The following is an 11600-nucleotide window of genomic DNA, read 5'->3' on the forward strand; positions in this document are numbered from 1 at the left end:
TTATCTGCTTTCAGGTGTGATTTCTATATTGCCCACACCTGTTACTTGCCCCAGGTGAGTTTACAGGAGCATCACATGCTTGTAACATTCTTATTTATCCGCAGTTGTGAAAGGGTGCCAATACTTTTGTCCAGCCCATTTTTGGAGGTTTGTGTGACATTATGTCGAATTTGCTTTCTTTCCTCCCTTTTTTTGTTTTGTCCCAATACACACAAAGGGAATAAACATGTGTATAGCAAAACATGTGTTAATGCAATACGTTTCGTGAGAAATACATGATTTCCTGGAGAAATATCAAGGGTGCCAACAATTTCGGCCATGACTGTATGTATTTAAATTGGCTCTATATAATGCTTTTGTAGTTTACAAAGCAACTGGAAGAGCTTTATCCTTTCTAAAATTTCAGGAAGTGTTCATCACAGCCCTTTTGTATCCAGAAGGTGCTGTGGCACAAAGCCCAAATCCAAATGCAGTTAGCCGGCTGCATGAGAGGCATTTTCCAGCTGTCCTCCCTGGTACCCTGACACAAAAGTTACCTCAAAAAAGATGTGTCTGTAGCAGATTAGGAATCAGGAACTAAGCGTGACACCCACTTTTTTTGTCCCATCTGTTCTGGTCAACCTGGTCTCTGCATCAAGGACTGCTTCTGTTGCTACCATACCTTAATGGAGTTTTAGTCAAGGATACAACACAGCACACAATTCTGCACAAAGAATGGTGTCAAAAGATGTTGGGTAGCCAGGAAACTGTCTATCGTATCTTGAGAGACCCTGAAGACTGGAAATGTTATGGTTTTAAACAGTCAAGTTACAAAAAAAGTTTTTAAAAAGTTGAAAAAAAAATAAAAAAAAGTAAAAAAAAGTTGTTGTTTTATTGAGTTAACCATTGTTTGCTTTGGAGGGATGCCAATCAGCTGTAGCACTGATCTGTGTATTCTGACAGGGGGAGAGTTTTCCATCTACAGTTAAAAAAAAAAAAATAAGAGTGTGCAAGCCCATCATTATGAGTGTGGGATGGTCAACAGGTGGCAGCTGGCATTTCAGGCCCTACAAAATTGTAATAGGTAGTCAGGAAGTGAAATGAGGAAATTATGCTCTTTGAAAGCCTAAAGGTGGTGTGACAGAAGCATAGGTAGCACAGAACATGCAAAGATGGGGAACACACAAAGCTTTATTGAACTATGAAAGATACTCAATCTGGACAGTTCAAGGCACTCCGCGACATGCGGCTTCTAGGGATACCCACGGTAAGCGGGCTCACGGGGACTCAACGGGACCTTAGCTGTGGAGTCTGGCCTCGACACAGCGTGCTAGTGACGACATCAGGCTCATGGGGGCTCAACGGGACTTTAGCTGTGGAGTCTGGCCTCAGCACAGCTCCCACCCAGTTTTCTAGGGACATCGGGCTCACGGGGACTCAATGGGACTTGGGCTGTGGAGTCTGGCCTCAACACAGCGTGCTAGGGACGACATCAGGCTCACGGGGACTCAACGGGTAGAGATGGCTAAAGCACTCAGGGGGCATCACAGGTAGCTATACGCCGGGCACGCCATGGGGTGGTTCAAGTCAGGGTAGTCTGGGCATGCTATAGGGGCAGTTCATGACACGGGTGGTCTGTGCACACAACAGAGACAGTTCATGCCACGGGTGGTCTGTGCGCACAATAGGGACAGTTCAGGACACGGGTGGTCTGTACGCACAATAGGGGCAGGTCAGGACACGGGTGGTCTGTGCACACAACAGAGACAGTCCATGCAATGGGTGGTCTGTGCGCACAATAGGGACAGTTCAGGACATGGGTGGTCTGTGCGCAAAATAGGGACAGTTCAGGACACGGGTGGTTTGTGCGCACAATAGGGAAAGTTCAGGGCAAGGGTGGTCTGTGCGCACAACAGGGACAGTTCAGGACACGGGTGGTCTGTACGCACAAAAGGGACAGTTCATGGCTTCTAGGGACACTTACCATAGGCATCTTGCAGGGGGGTAGGCGACTTGCGGACGCTCAGCAGCAGGCGGCTTCCAGGGACAAGCAGTCGGCAGACAGGGCGGCTTCCCAAGGGCCCAATGATCAGCAGACAGGAGGGTCCCAGGGACCCTCAGCAATGGACGGCGGCCCTCACAGCGGCCATCTTTTCAGGGGACAGCAGCGGTTAGCAGGCAGGGGCCCTTGCAGTGGCTAGGAACAGCAGCGGGAGTCATGGCTGTGGGGTCTGACCTTTGAGGAAGGGGGGCTCATGCAGAGCGCTCAGCGGGGATGGCTGTGGAGGCTCCCACCCTGAGGCATTCAGCAGAGGGCAGCGGGAACTCTCAACACTGGGGTATTGCAGAGGGCTACAGTCCTGACCTTTTGGGGGTCTGCAGAGTGCGCAGCGGGGATGTCTGCGGAGGCCCGGTCCCCCCACCCAGGCCTCCCAGCGGCTTCCAGGGAGGTAGATGATTCCAGCAGCGTGCACAGGAACAAAGAGGATGGCTTCTTCCCGTGCCAGCCTTTTTAAAGCTGTGTGGGACGCTGCTGGATTGCCTCGACAACGGCTGGCCCCAGCACCGCGTTGCCGGGGCAACGAGGCACGCCCCACTCTTGCCACGCGGGGGAAGCGTGGCCTTGGTCTCCGGCTGCTTTGCCTGAGGAGAGGTGCTAATCGCACCACAGAGGGCGTTTCCTCCCATCCTGCACAGCCTTTTCATGTAAGCTGGCAGGATGGAGAAATCTGCAAGGGGGGAGGGAGGGGTGGAGGGATACGGCAGAGGACAGCAGGCAAAGGGGGGTGGGGTAGGCACGGGCACTCTGTGACAATTGTTTTGGGCCCCCGTACGTGGCTAGGCTGCCAAAATGTCTCACACATGTGGCATGCCCATACTCGGGAGAAGTAGCAGAATGTTTTTGGGGTGTAATTCCACATATACCTATGGCATGTGTGAGACATATCTCATTAAAGTGACAACTTTGTGTAAAAAAAAAATCAAAATTTTCCAAGTGGAAAAAAATAAAATCTCCCATGGACCCAACATGCATCTCAGCAAATACCTTTGGGTGTCTACTTTCTAAAAAGGGGTTATTTGGGGCGTATTTATGTTGCCCTAAAATTTTTGCACCTACAAAAATGTGATAGGCAATCAAAGTAAAAATTGCATAAATTCCAGTATATATACCATAGCTTGTAGACTCTAACCAATAAATTATACACTTATTGGAAATTTTTACCAAAGACATGTAGCATACTACATTTAGGCTAATAACCAGCTAGTGCAGCACTTCACATTTGTTACCTTCTGTAGTGCAATATAGTAAACAACATTATAAGCAACAAAGTCTCAACATTTCATTAATGCACATTAAAATCACCATGTACAGTGTATTAGAATCACAGCCCACAGTGCTGACAAAACCCTATGTCACATGATGTAAACATGTTAAAACTTAGCAATCACTCAAAAAGCATGAGGTCAAAATCTTTATTCAGACCCCTAGGTGCCAAAGATTTAGGCTCATGAATCCACCAGGCTTCCCTTTTACTCAAGTCTCTAACATCATTCTCCTCCAATTACTTTTGTATTCCTCTATACCCCGAAATTGTAGTCCCCTATGGTCTCTATTGTGTACCATGCAAAAATGGTTGGACAAATTATGTGTCTTGTATACTCTACTGATATTATACACATGTCCCCTTATCCTGTCCTTTAAAGCTTTTATTTCTTCATATATAAATTTAATTGCATGGACATTTTAGACCACATCTCACTCTTTTAGTTTCACAGGATATAAAATCTTTTATCATGTACAGTATTGCAACCCCGTACCAGGGTTGGTAAATTGACTTTTTCTGGGGTTATTAATTACTCTACTGCAATTATAGCACCTACCACATGCATAAAATCCATAACCCTTAAAGAAACTAAAATGTCTACATACTGGGGATCTATTACATTTCTCACCAATTTATTTCAGAACATGGGGGCTTTCCTTTATATAAATATTGGCTTTTCTGATATAATTGCTTTAAAAGTTTCTTATTTCAGCAACTGCCAATGTTTGTATATAATACGCTCCACTCTTTTATATTGAATGTTTTAATTAAAGGAGACATACAGCCAAAGCTCTTTTGGCTGTTGTCGGAATATAGAGTTGTGAAAAAAAACTCTATTAGTATTCTTGTATTTGTAGGTGGTTGTGGGAAGAAATCCTTTTCAAAGCCAGTTAGGAAAAAGCAGTGTGACTTTATTTAATCACACACCAAATAAGATACAAACTCAATAACAAAGTATAGCAAATTCAAATACAAAAAGATATGTAGCTTAAAATGAAATAAAAATAAAGAATATAAGTTGTTTGTGCCTTGAATATAAGAAGAAATGTAGTTCCTTTGTTAAAGCATGCCATGTGCTCCTTTGTTCTCTTAGCTTGGCCTAGAACCATGTGCTTCTTTGTGTAAGAGTGTGTGAGAATGTGTGTGTGTGTGAGTCTCCTTTGTAAGAGACTCCTTTTCTAAGCCAACCTGTGCTTAAACTGCTCAAGAAAACCAAGCCCTCCCACAATTCTTTGTTTCAAATTTGTGGGCTCATTAACCACTCCCCTAGTCACCTCCCAGTGTATCCAGTTAATAACATGTGTTTCCTGTTCAGTCACAGCTAGGCTAATTAACATGACTGACAACAAACTCAGGAGGGAGGGGGTTAACAACTGGAGTCTTGTGTTACATATACAACTGTCTGAATACATGATTTCTGAATACAATTTAAACTCTCAGACTCATATGAAATCAAAACAAGATATACTTTACATAGGCAATTCTAAAGAAAACATAAACTTAGGCTTTTCGTAATTATCCAACCCAGACACAAATAATTCACATCTGTTACTACTCAATTTCAAAACCTCGCATTCACATCCAATTAAGAGGGTATATATCCTGCCAGGCATATATCAGAACTTCCTAGAGACCAAATTAAAATTTAGATATTAATAATTAATATTACAGCTGTACTTCTGTGGATCACAGGAGTGCAGTTCGTTCTGAGTCCCACTTTCGGCTGACGTCACTCAGCTGGTCCAGACTGGGGAAAGATCCCGACTTTAAAATTGGGATCCACCCCAGAGTCTAGAGTGGCACCTCAGCCACACAGCAGTTTAACAGGACAGGTTCCACTCAGAGCAGGCCTCACCATGGTCAACCAAAGAAGTTGAGTGCACATGCTCAGCGTCATATCCAGAGGTTGATTTTGGGAAATAGATGTATGAGTGCTGCTAGCATTGCTGCAGAGATTAAAGGGGTGGGGGGTCAGCCTGTCAGTGCTCAGAGCATATGCCGCATACTGCATCAAATTGGTCTGCATGGCTGTCTCAGAAGGAAGCCTCTTCTAAAGATGATGCACAAGAAAGCCTGCAAACAGTTTGCTGAAGACAAGCAGACTAAGGACATAGATTACCGGAACCATGTCCTGTGGTCTGATGAGATCAAGATAAACTTATTTGGTTCAGATGGCAATGTGTGGCGGCAACCAGGTGAGGAGTACAAAGACAAGTGTGTCTTGCCTACAGTCAAGCATGGTGCTGGGAGTGTCATGGTCTGGGGCTGCATGCACTGTGGAGCTACAGTTCATTGAGGGAACCATGAAGCAGAGCATGATCTCCTCCCTTTCGGAGACTGGGCCGCAGGGCAGTATTCCAACATGATAAAGACCCTTAAACACACCTCCAAAAAGACCACTGCCTTGCTAAAGAAGCTGAGGGTAAAGGTGACTCCAGACCTAAACCCTATTGAGCATCGGTGGGGCATCCTCAAACGGAAGGTGGAGGAGCGCAAGGTCTCTAACATCCACCAGCTCTGTGATGTCGTCATGGAGGAGTGGAAGAGAACTCCAGTGGCAACCTGAGAAGCTCTGGTGAACTCCATGCCCAAGAGGGTTAAGGGAGTGCAGGAAAATAATGGTGGCCACACAAAATATTGACACTTTGGGCCCAATTTGGACATTTTCACTTAAGGGTGTACTCACTTTTGTTGCCAGCGGTTAAGACATTTATGGCTGTGTGTTGAGTTATTTTGAGGGGACAGCAAATTTACACTGTTATGCAAGCTGCAGAATCAATTCTTTACATTGTAGCAAAGTGTCATTTCTTCAGTGCTGTCACATGAAAAGATATAATCAAATATTTACAAAAACGTGGGGAGGGTACTCACTTCTCTAAAGTACTGTATATATGAGTTTCAGTTCGTACTCTTAAAAAATGTTTTTGTATAAATATCATGCTTTCATCATGCCCCCTTAAAGCGGAGTTCCAGTCACACTGTAAAAAAATAAAAGTCAGCAGCTACAAAAACTGTAGCTGCTGACTTTTAAAAAACAGCCACTCACCTGTTCCACGATCCCACGGTATCCTCCCCGCAGCCTGTTTAACCAGCCGTCTGGTATTCCAGGTGCCGGAATCTTCAGTGTGGGCATCCAGCTGTGACAGCTTGTGGCTTCACAACAGGTGCCCACTGTGTATGCGCGAGTAGCGCTGCGCTTCCTAAATGGCCCTGTAGTCTTCTGGGACCTGTCACGTGTCCCAGAAGACTACGGGGAAGTAGGGTAGGAGGACAACTTCTGCTTCTGATCGCCTAGGCCAGTGGTGGGCAACATTTTTTTTCAACTGAGCCAAATCTCGCCAAAACCACGATTGAAATTTATTTTGAGAGCCACATTTTTAAAACTGAAAATACATAGGATGGTACACTGTTTTTAGTTTCAATAAGTTTTTACAGTAATTCATCCCTGTCACGGAGCTGGTCCTTCCTTCCCCATCCTCCAGGTTTGCTGGCTGCCACCCTTCTGTCCCATCCATGCTGGGACTTCTAGTCCTCTTTGTCCCTGACACAGGCAGACCTCAGCAGCCCCTCACCCCCCTGGCTTGCAGCCTGGCCTCCTGCTGGAGGAATCCACAAACAGGCCATCTCCTCCCTTCCCCCTCATGCATGAATTCCTGGGCAGGTCTGGAGACCTGAGAGACAGGGCCCGTCGCCATGGTAACCCGATAGGAAGTATCCGGTTACCAGCTCTATTCTTAAGGGTGAGCAGGAAAACCCCCATTGTGTTCTTCTGGCTGCGTGTGTGAGGGAAGGCTGGCTGAGGGCCAGCTCTTCTCATCCCCCGTCCTCCTCCTCAGCTCCTGGACTGTCTGTGCTGCCTCGAATCCCTGCACTGTGGAGGGATCTTCTGCTGTCCCCGTGAACCTGCCTGGATCTATCACCTACCTGGACTTAACCCCTCGTCCTCCGTGAACCTACCTGGACTTAACCCCTGTGTTCTCCGTGAACCTGCCTGGATGTAACCCATCCCTGCCTGGAGCCTCCTGTGTGGACTAACCCTGTGGATTACAATACCCCTGTTGTTCCATATTGCCTTCCAGAGAACTGTACTGTGTTGCTGTGTCTGGTGTGGATCTGTGGACTAAAGGAACTGTTGTCTGTGCCCCAAAAACCTCCCCAATAAAAGCACGTTGGGTTCTGTGCAATCTGTCTCTGTGTGCTCTCTGGTTCTCTTGACAATCCCCCATAGTAATTCATCCCCCATATAGTAATTCATCCCCCATAGTAATTCATCCCCCATATAGTAATTCATCCCCCATATAGTAATTCATCCCCCATATAGTAATTCATCCCCCATAGTAATTCATCCCCCATATAGTAATTCATCCCCCATATAGTAATTCATCCCCCATAGTAATTCATCCCCCATATAGTAATTCATCCCCCATATAGTAATTCATCCCCCAAAGTAATTCATCCCCCATATAGTAATTCATCCCCCATAGTAATTCATCCCTCATATAGTAATTCATCCCCCTATAGTAATTCATCCCCCATAGTAATTCATCCCTCATATAGTAGTAGTAAGTAAGTAGCAAGTAGTAAGCCAAGTCCCCCCTGTGTCAATTCACTTACCTTTGCTCCGCGCGTTCCTCTCGCCGTGTTCCCGCGCCGTTCCGGTCTTCAGGGCGGACTGTGAGAGGAGCCTAGCTCCTCTCACGTTCGTCACGCTGCCCCGCCTACACACATCCTGACAGCCAATCACTGGCTATCAGGATGTGAGTGGCAGCGAGACTGGCCAATCATTGCATTTGAGCACGCTGCCCTGGCTGTTTTTTTTTTGGGTAACGCTGCAGAGTCCCTGCCGCCCGAGAGGAGGGAGGGGAGCGGGCGCCCGGCACACAAGAGCCGCATTAAAGCGTGTAAAGAGCCGCATGTGGCTCGCGAGCCGCGGCTTGCCGACCACTGGCCTAGGCGATCGCAGCAGAAGTGGGTGCTGGTACCTGTCAATTTTGGGTTACCCGCTCTCCCGAGGTGCCAATCCTTAATGGGGAGCGGGAGACCAGTCTTTAAAGTGGAACTTCCCTTTTTGGTTGGAGCTGCATTTTAATTAATTCCAGATCTAAAAGGTGTATACTTTCCCTGCTACTCCCAGGTTAATTTGATATTTATATAATAAATATTCATATTATTCATGAATTCGCATACAGTAGTGCATTTTGTTACCCTTTCCACAATATAATGAGGTCATCTATAAACCTTCCATATAATGGTAATTCCTCCTCCCATTTTGGCATATAGAGGTTTGCTATACTTAAAATTTTGCACCCATTGTGTTTTAAGCAAAATTCCAAACCCTTTATAATAAACCTTCTATGTTCAGAAGTTAATGTGCCGCTCAAATACAATGCCCATTTAGCCGTCTTTATTACTCCCTCATTGTTAATCTTAATGTATAATGATGAAACATCAGCTGTTGCCGTGATGGTTTATTGTGTGACCTCACTCATTTGTAATAACTGAACAATATACTTAGTGTGCTTTAGGCATGCTTATGTGTCTTGTACCAACCAGTGGCTGTAACAATATAATCAATTTACTCCCCCAGGGGCTGCCAGGGAATTGACACTGTTTAAAATGGGACACCCTGGCCAGTGTTTACTATTTTTGTGGATCTTTGGTACACAATAAATTATTGGTATTTTACTTGTAGAGGAAATTAAGTTTCTTCCCTTTGTTTAGAATACCTTTATTTGCTCCATATTTAATATCCTTCGCTAACTCTTTTTTTTAATTGGTTGGTTGGATTCATTCTCAAGATCTCTTATGCTTTTGTAGTAAGAAAAATTTGAGCTCACTTCAAGGATAGCTAGTCGACACCCGGTCATCTCTCTGATTCTTTGATACTGTATCAAAGAATCAAGCTTGTGACATGGTTTAAAACCAGTTAGAAATATTTATATTATGTGCTTTATGTTTTCTATGTTTTAGAATCTGTAGCTCACATTTAGAGATATTGCGTAATTTCCACTTACACAAAGATGTTAGACATGATCGAGTGTCAACTAGCTATCCTTGATGTGAGCTCAAACTTTTCTCACTCCAAAAGATGTTATGTGTTTTTTTTACATAAGCATTACTCCGGGACTTAGATTCAAATCTACTTGTGCACATGTTCACTAAAGCTCAAGTTGAGCTGTTTTGCGATGAACTCTTACAATTTCAAAGTAGTTTAGAATCTAACATAAATTCAAGCCAGTTTTGGCACTAATTTTAGTCTTTAGCTCAAAGGATGATGTTAGTAACTTTATAAAAGCTCTGCATCAACAGGGACATGGATTCTAGACTACTTGAGTATATATTTACTCTCAAATTTAACTCATGCTATTTTGTGATAAATTAATATATCCAAAAGTAATTTGAATTAAGTTTATAACATAGGTTCAAGTCAGTTCAGCATCCTTTTACTATGCTCTTCAAATCTTTGGTTTCTGTGGTATTCTGTGGTTTATATACTTCAACAAGGAAGCAGGGATCACACACTAACAGAGATTTTAGCCATATTTTGGCATATTTTCTTTGCATTTCAAGCTAATAAATTAAATCTGAGTTGTGTGATATAAATACTCAAAAAGTTAAACTAAAGTGGCTTCAGATTGCTTTGTAATGTTTCTATTTGTTTTAAACATGTAGCTCTATTACATTTTATAATTGAAATAGGCAAAGTACATGGAATTGAAAGTAAGGCATGACTTATTTATTACAGGTACTTATATAGCTCCATCAATTTACACAGCACTTTACACATACACTCACTGGATACTTTTTTAGGCACACCTTGCTAGTACCTTGCTAGTACGGGGGTTGGACTCCCTTGACTCCAGAACTGCCTTAACTGTCTTCATGACAGATTCAACAAGGTGTTGGAAACATTCCTTAGTAGGCATGGTCTGGATGTTTGAGTTGAACACAAGTTCAACTCGAACATTGGCTATTCATGTGTTTGGCGAACACATGAATGCTTACGGCGGGTCAATGAGTTGATCGCTCACCATGCCCCACAATGCACTGCACTTTTCACTGTGATTGACAAAAGCAATGCACCTGACCACGCAATTGTTTACATCTAACCGGCAAATGTCAGATTGCAGTGAGTGCTCAGAGGGTGTGGACAGGTCAGCAGATGTTTTTTTTTTCATTTCTGAGTGTCAGCGTCGTCGTGACAACACTGGAAACTATTTTTTTTGTAATAAAGGTCTTTTCAAAAACTTTTGTTTTGTTTGTACCCTTTACTCATTCACAAGGGGGCAGCATCAGGGTGCCCCCTTTTTTAACCACTTGCCTACTGGGCACTTATATTCCCTTCCTGCCTGGGACAATTTTAAGCTTTCAGCGCTGTTGCACTTTGAATGACAATTGCGCGGTCATGCAACACTGTACCCATATGACATTTTTATCATTTTGTTCACACAAATAGAGCTTTCTTTTGGTGGTATTTAATCACTATAAACAAAAAAAGAGAAAAAAAAAAAGTTTTTCTTTGTTTCTATTATAAAATTTTGCAAACAGGTAATTTTTCTCCTTCATTGATGTGCATTAATGAGGCTGCACTGATGAGCACTGATAGGAGGCACTGATAGGCGGCACTGATGAGCTGGCACTGATGATGTTGCACTGATAGGCGGCATTGATGGGAAGCACTGCTGGGCACAGGTGGGTGGCACTGCTGGGCACAGGTGGGTGGCACTGCTGGGCACAGGTGGGTGGCACTGATCATCAGTGCCCTGATGATCAGTGCTGATCACTTATCTGACAATTGTCGGTTATTGGCAGTAATTTCCTCACACTGTGACAGTGTGAGGAAAGTGCAGCCAATAACTCGCAACTGTATTTACCCGGTGCTCTGCTGTGTCATTGTTAGCCATAGGACACAGCGATCGCCTGCAGAGTGTACTGGGATGACGTTCATGAACATCGTCCCAGAACTAGACAACCGTGCTGTAGCCGTCTTTCAGCTATAGCGCGGTAGGGAAGAGGTTAAAGGGGTATGTAATGATTGTGCGATATAGAACCTGTATGTGACAGCCATTTTTGTTTTTCATGAGCAATGATCCCCTCCTCCCTCCTAAAATCTGGAATTTGTAGCTGTAACTTTTAACAAACTTCAAAAGAACCTCTTATCTTAACAGAGCTGGCCAGGCTGTAAACAGCTAATTAATCTTGGCAGGATGTCTGTTTCCACTAACCATGGAAAACACTTTCCTCTGCCCTATTGTAAAACAATAACTCAGTCAAGCCATTACACATGACCTGTGA

This window comes from Staurois parvus, unplaced genomic scaffold (genome assembly GCF_062004578.1).
Source record: "Staurois parvus isolate SC_StPar_1 unplaced genomic scaffold, SC_StPar_1.0 ptg000063l, whole genome shotgun sequence".
NCBI classification, from domain to species: Eukaryota; Metazoa; Chordata; class Amphibia; order Anura; family Ranidae; genus Staurois; species Staurois parvus.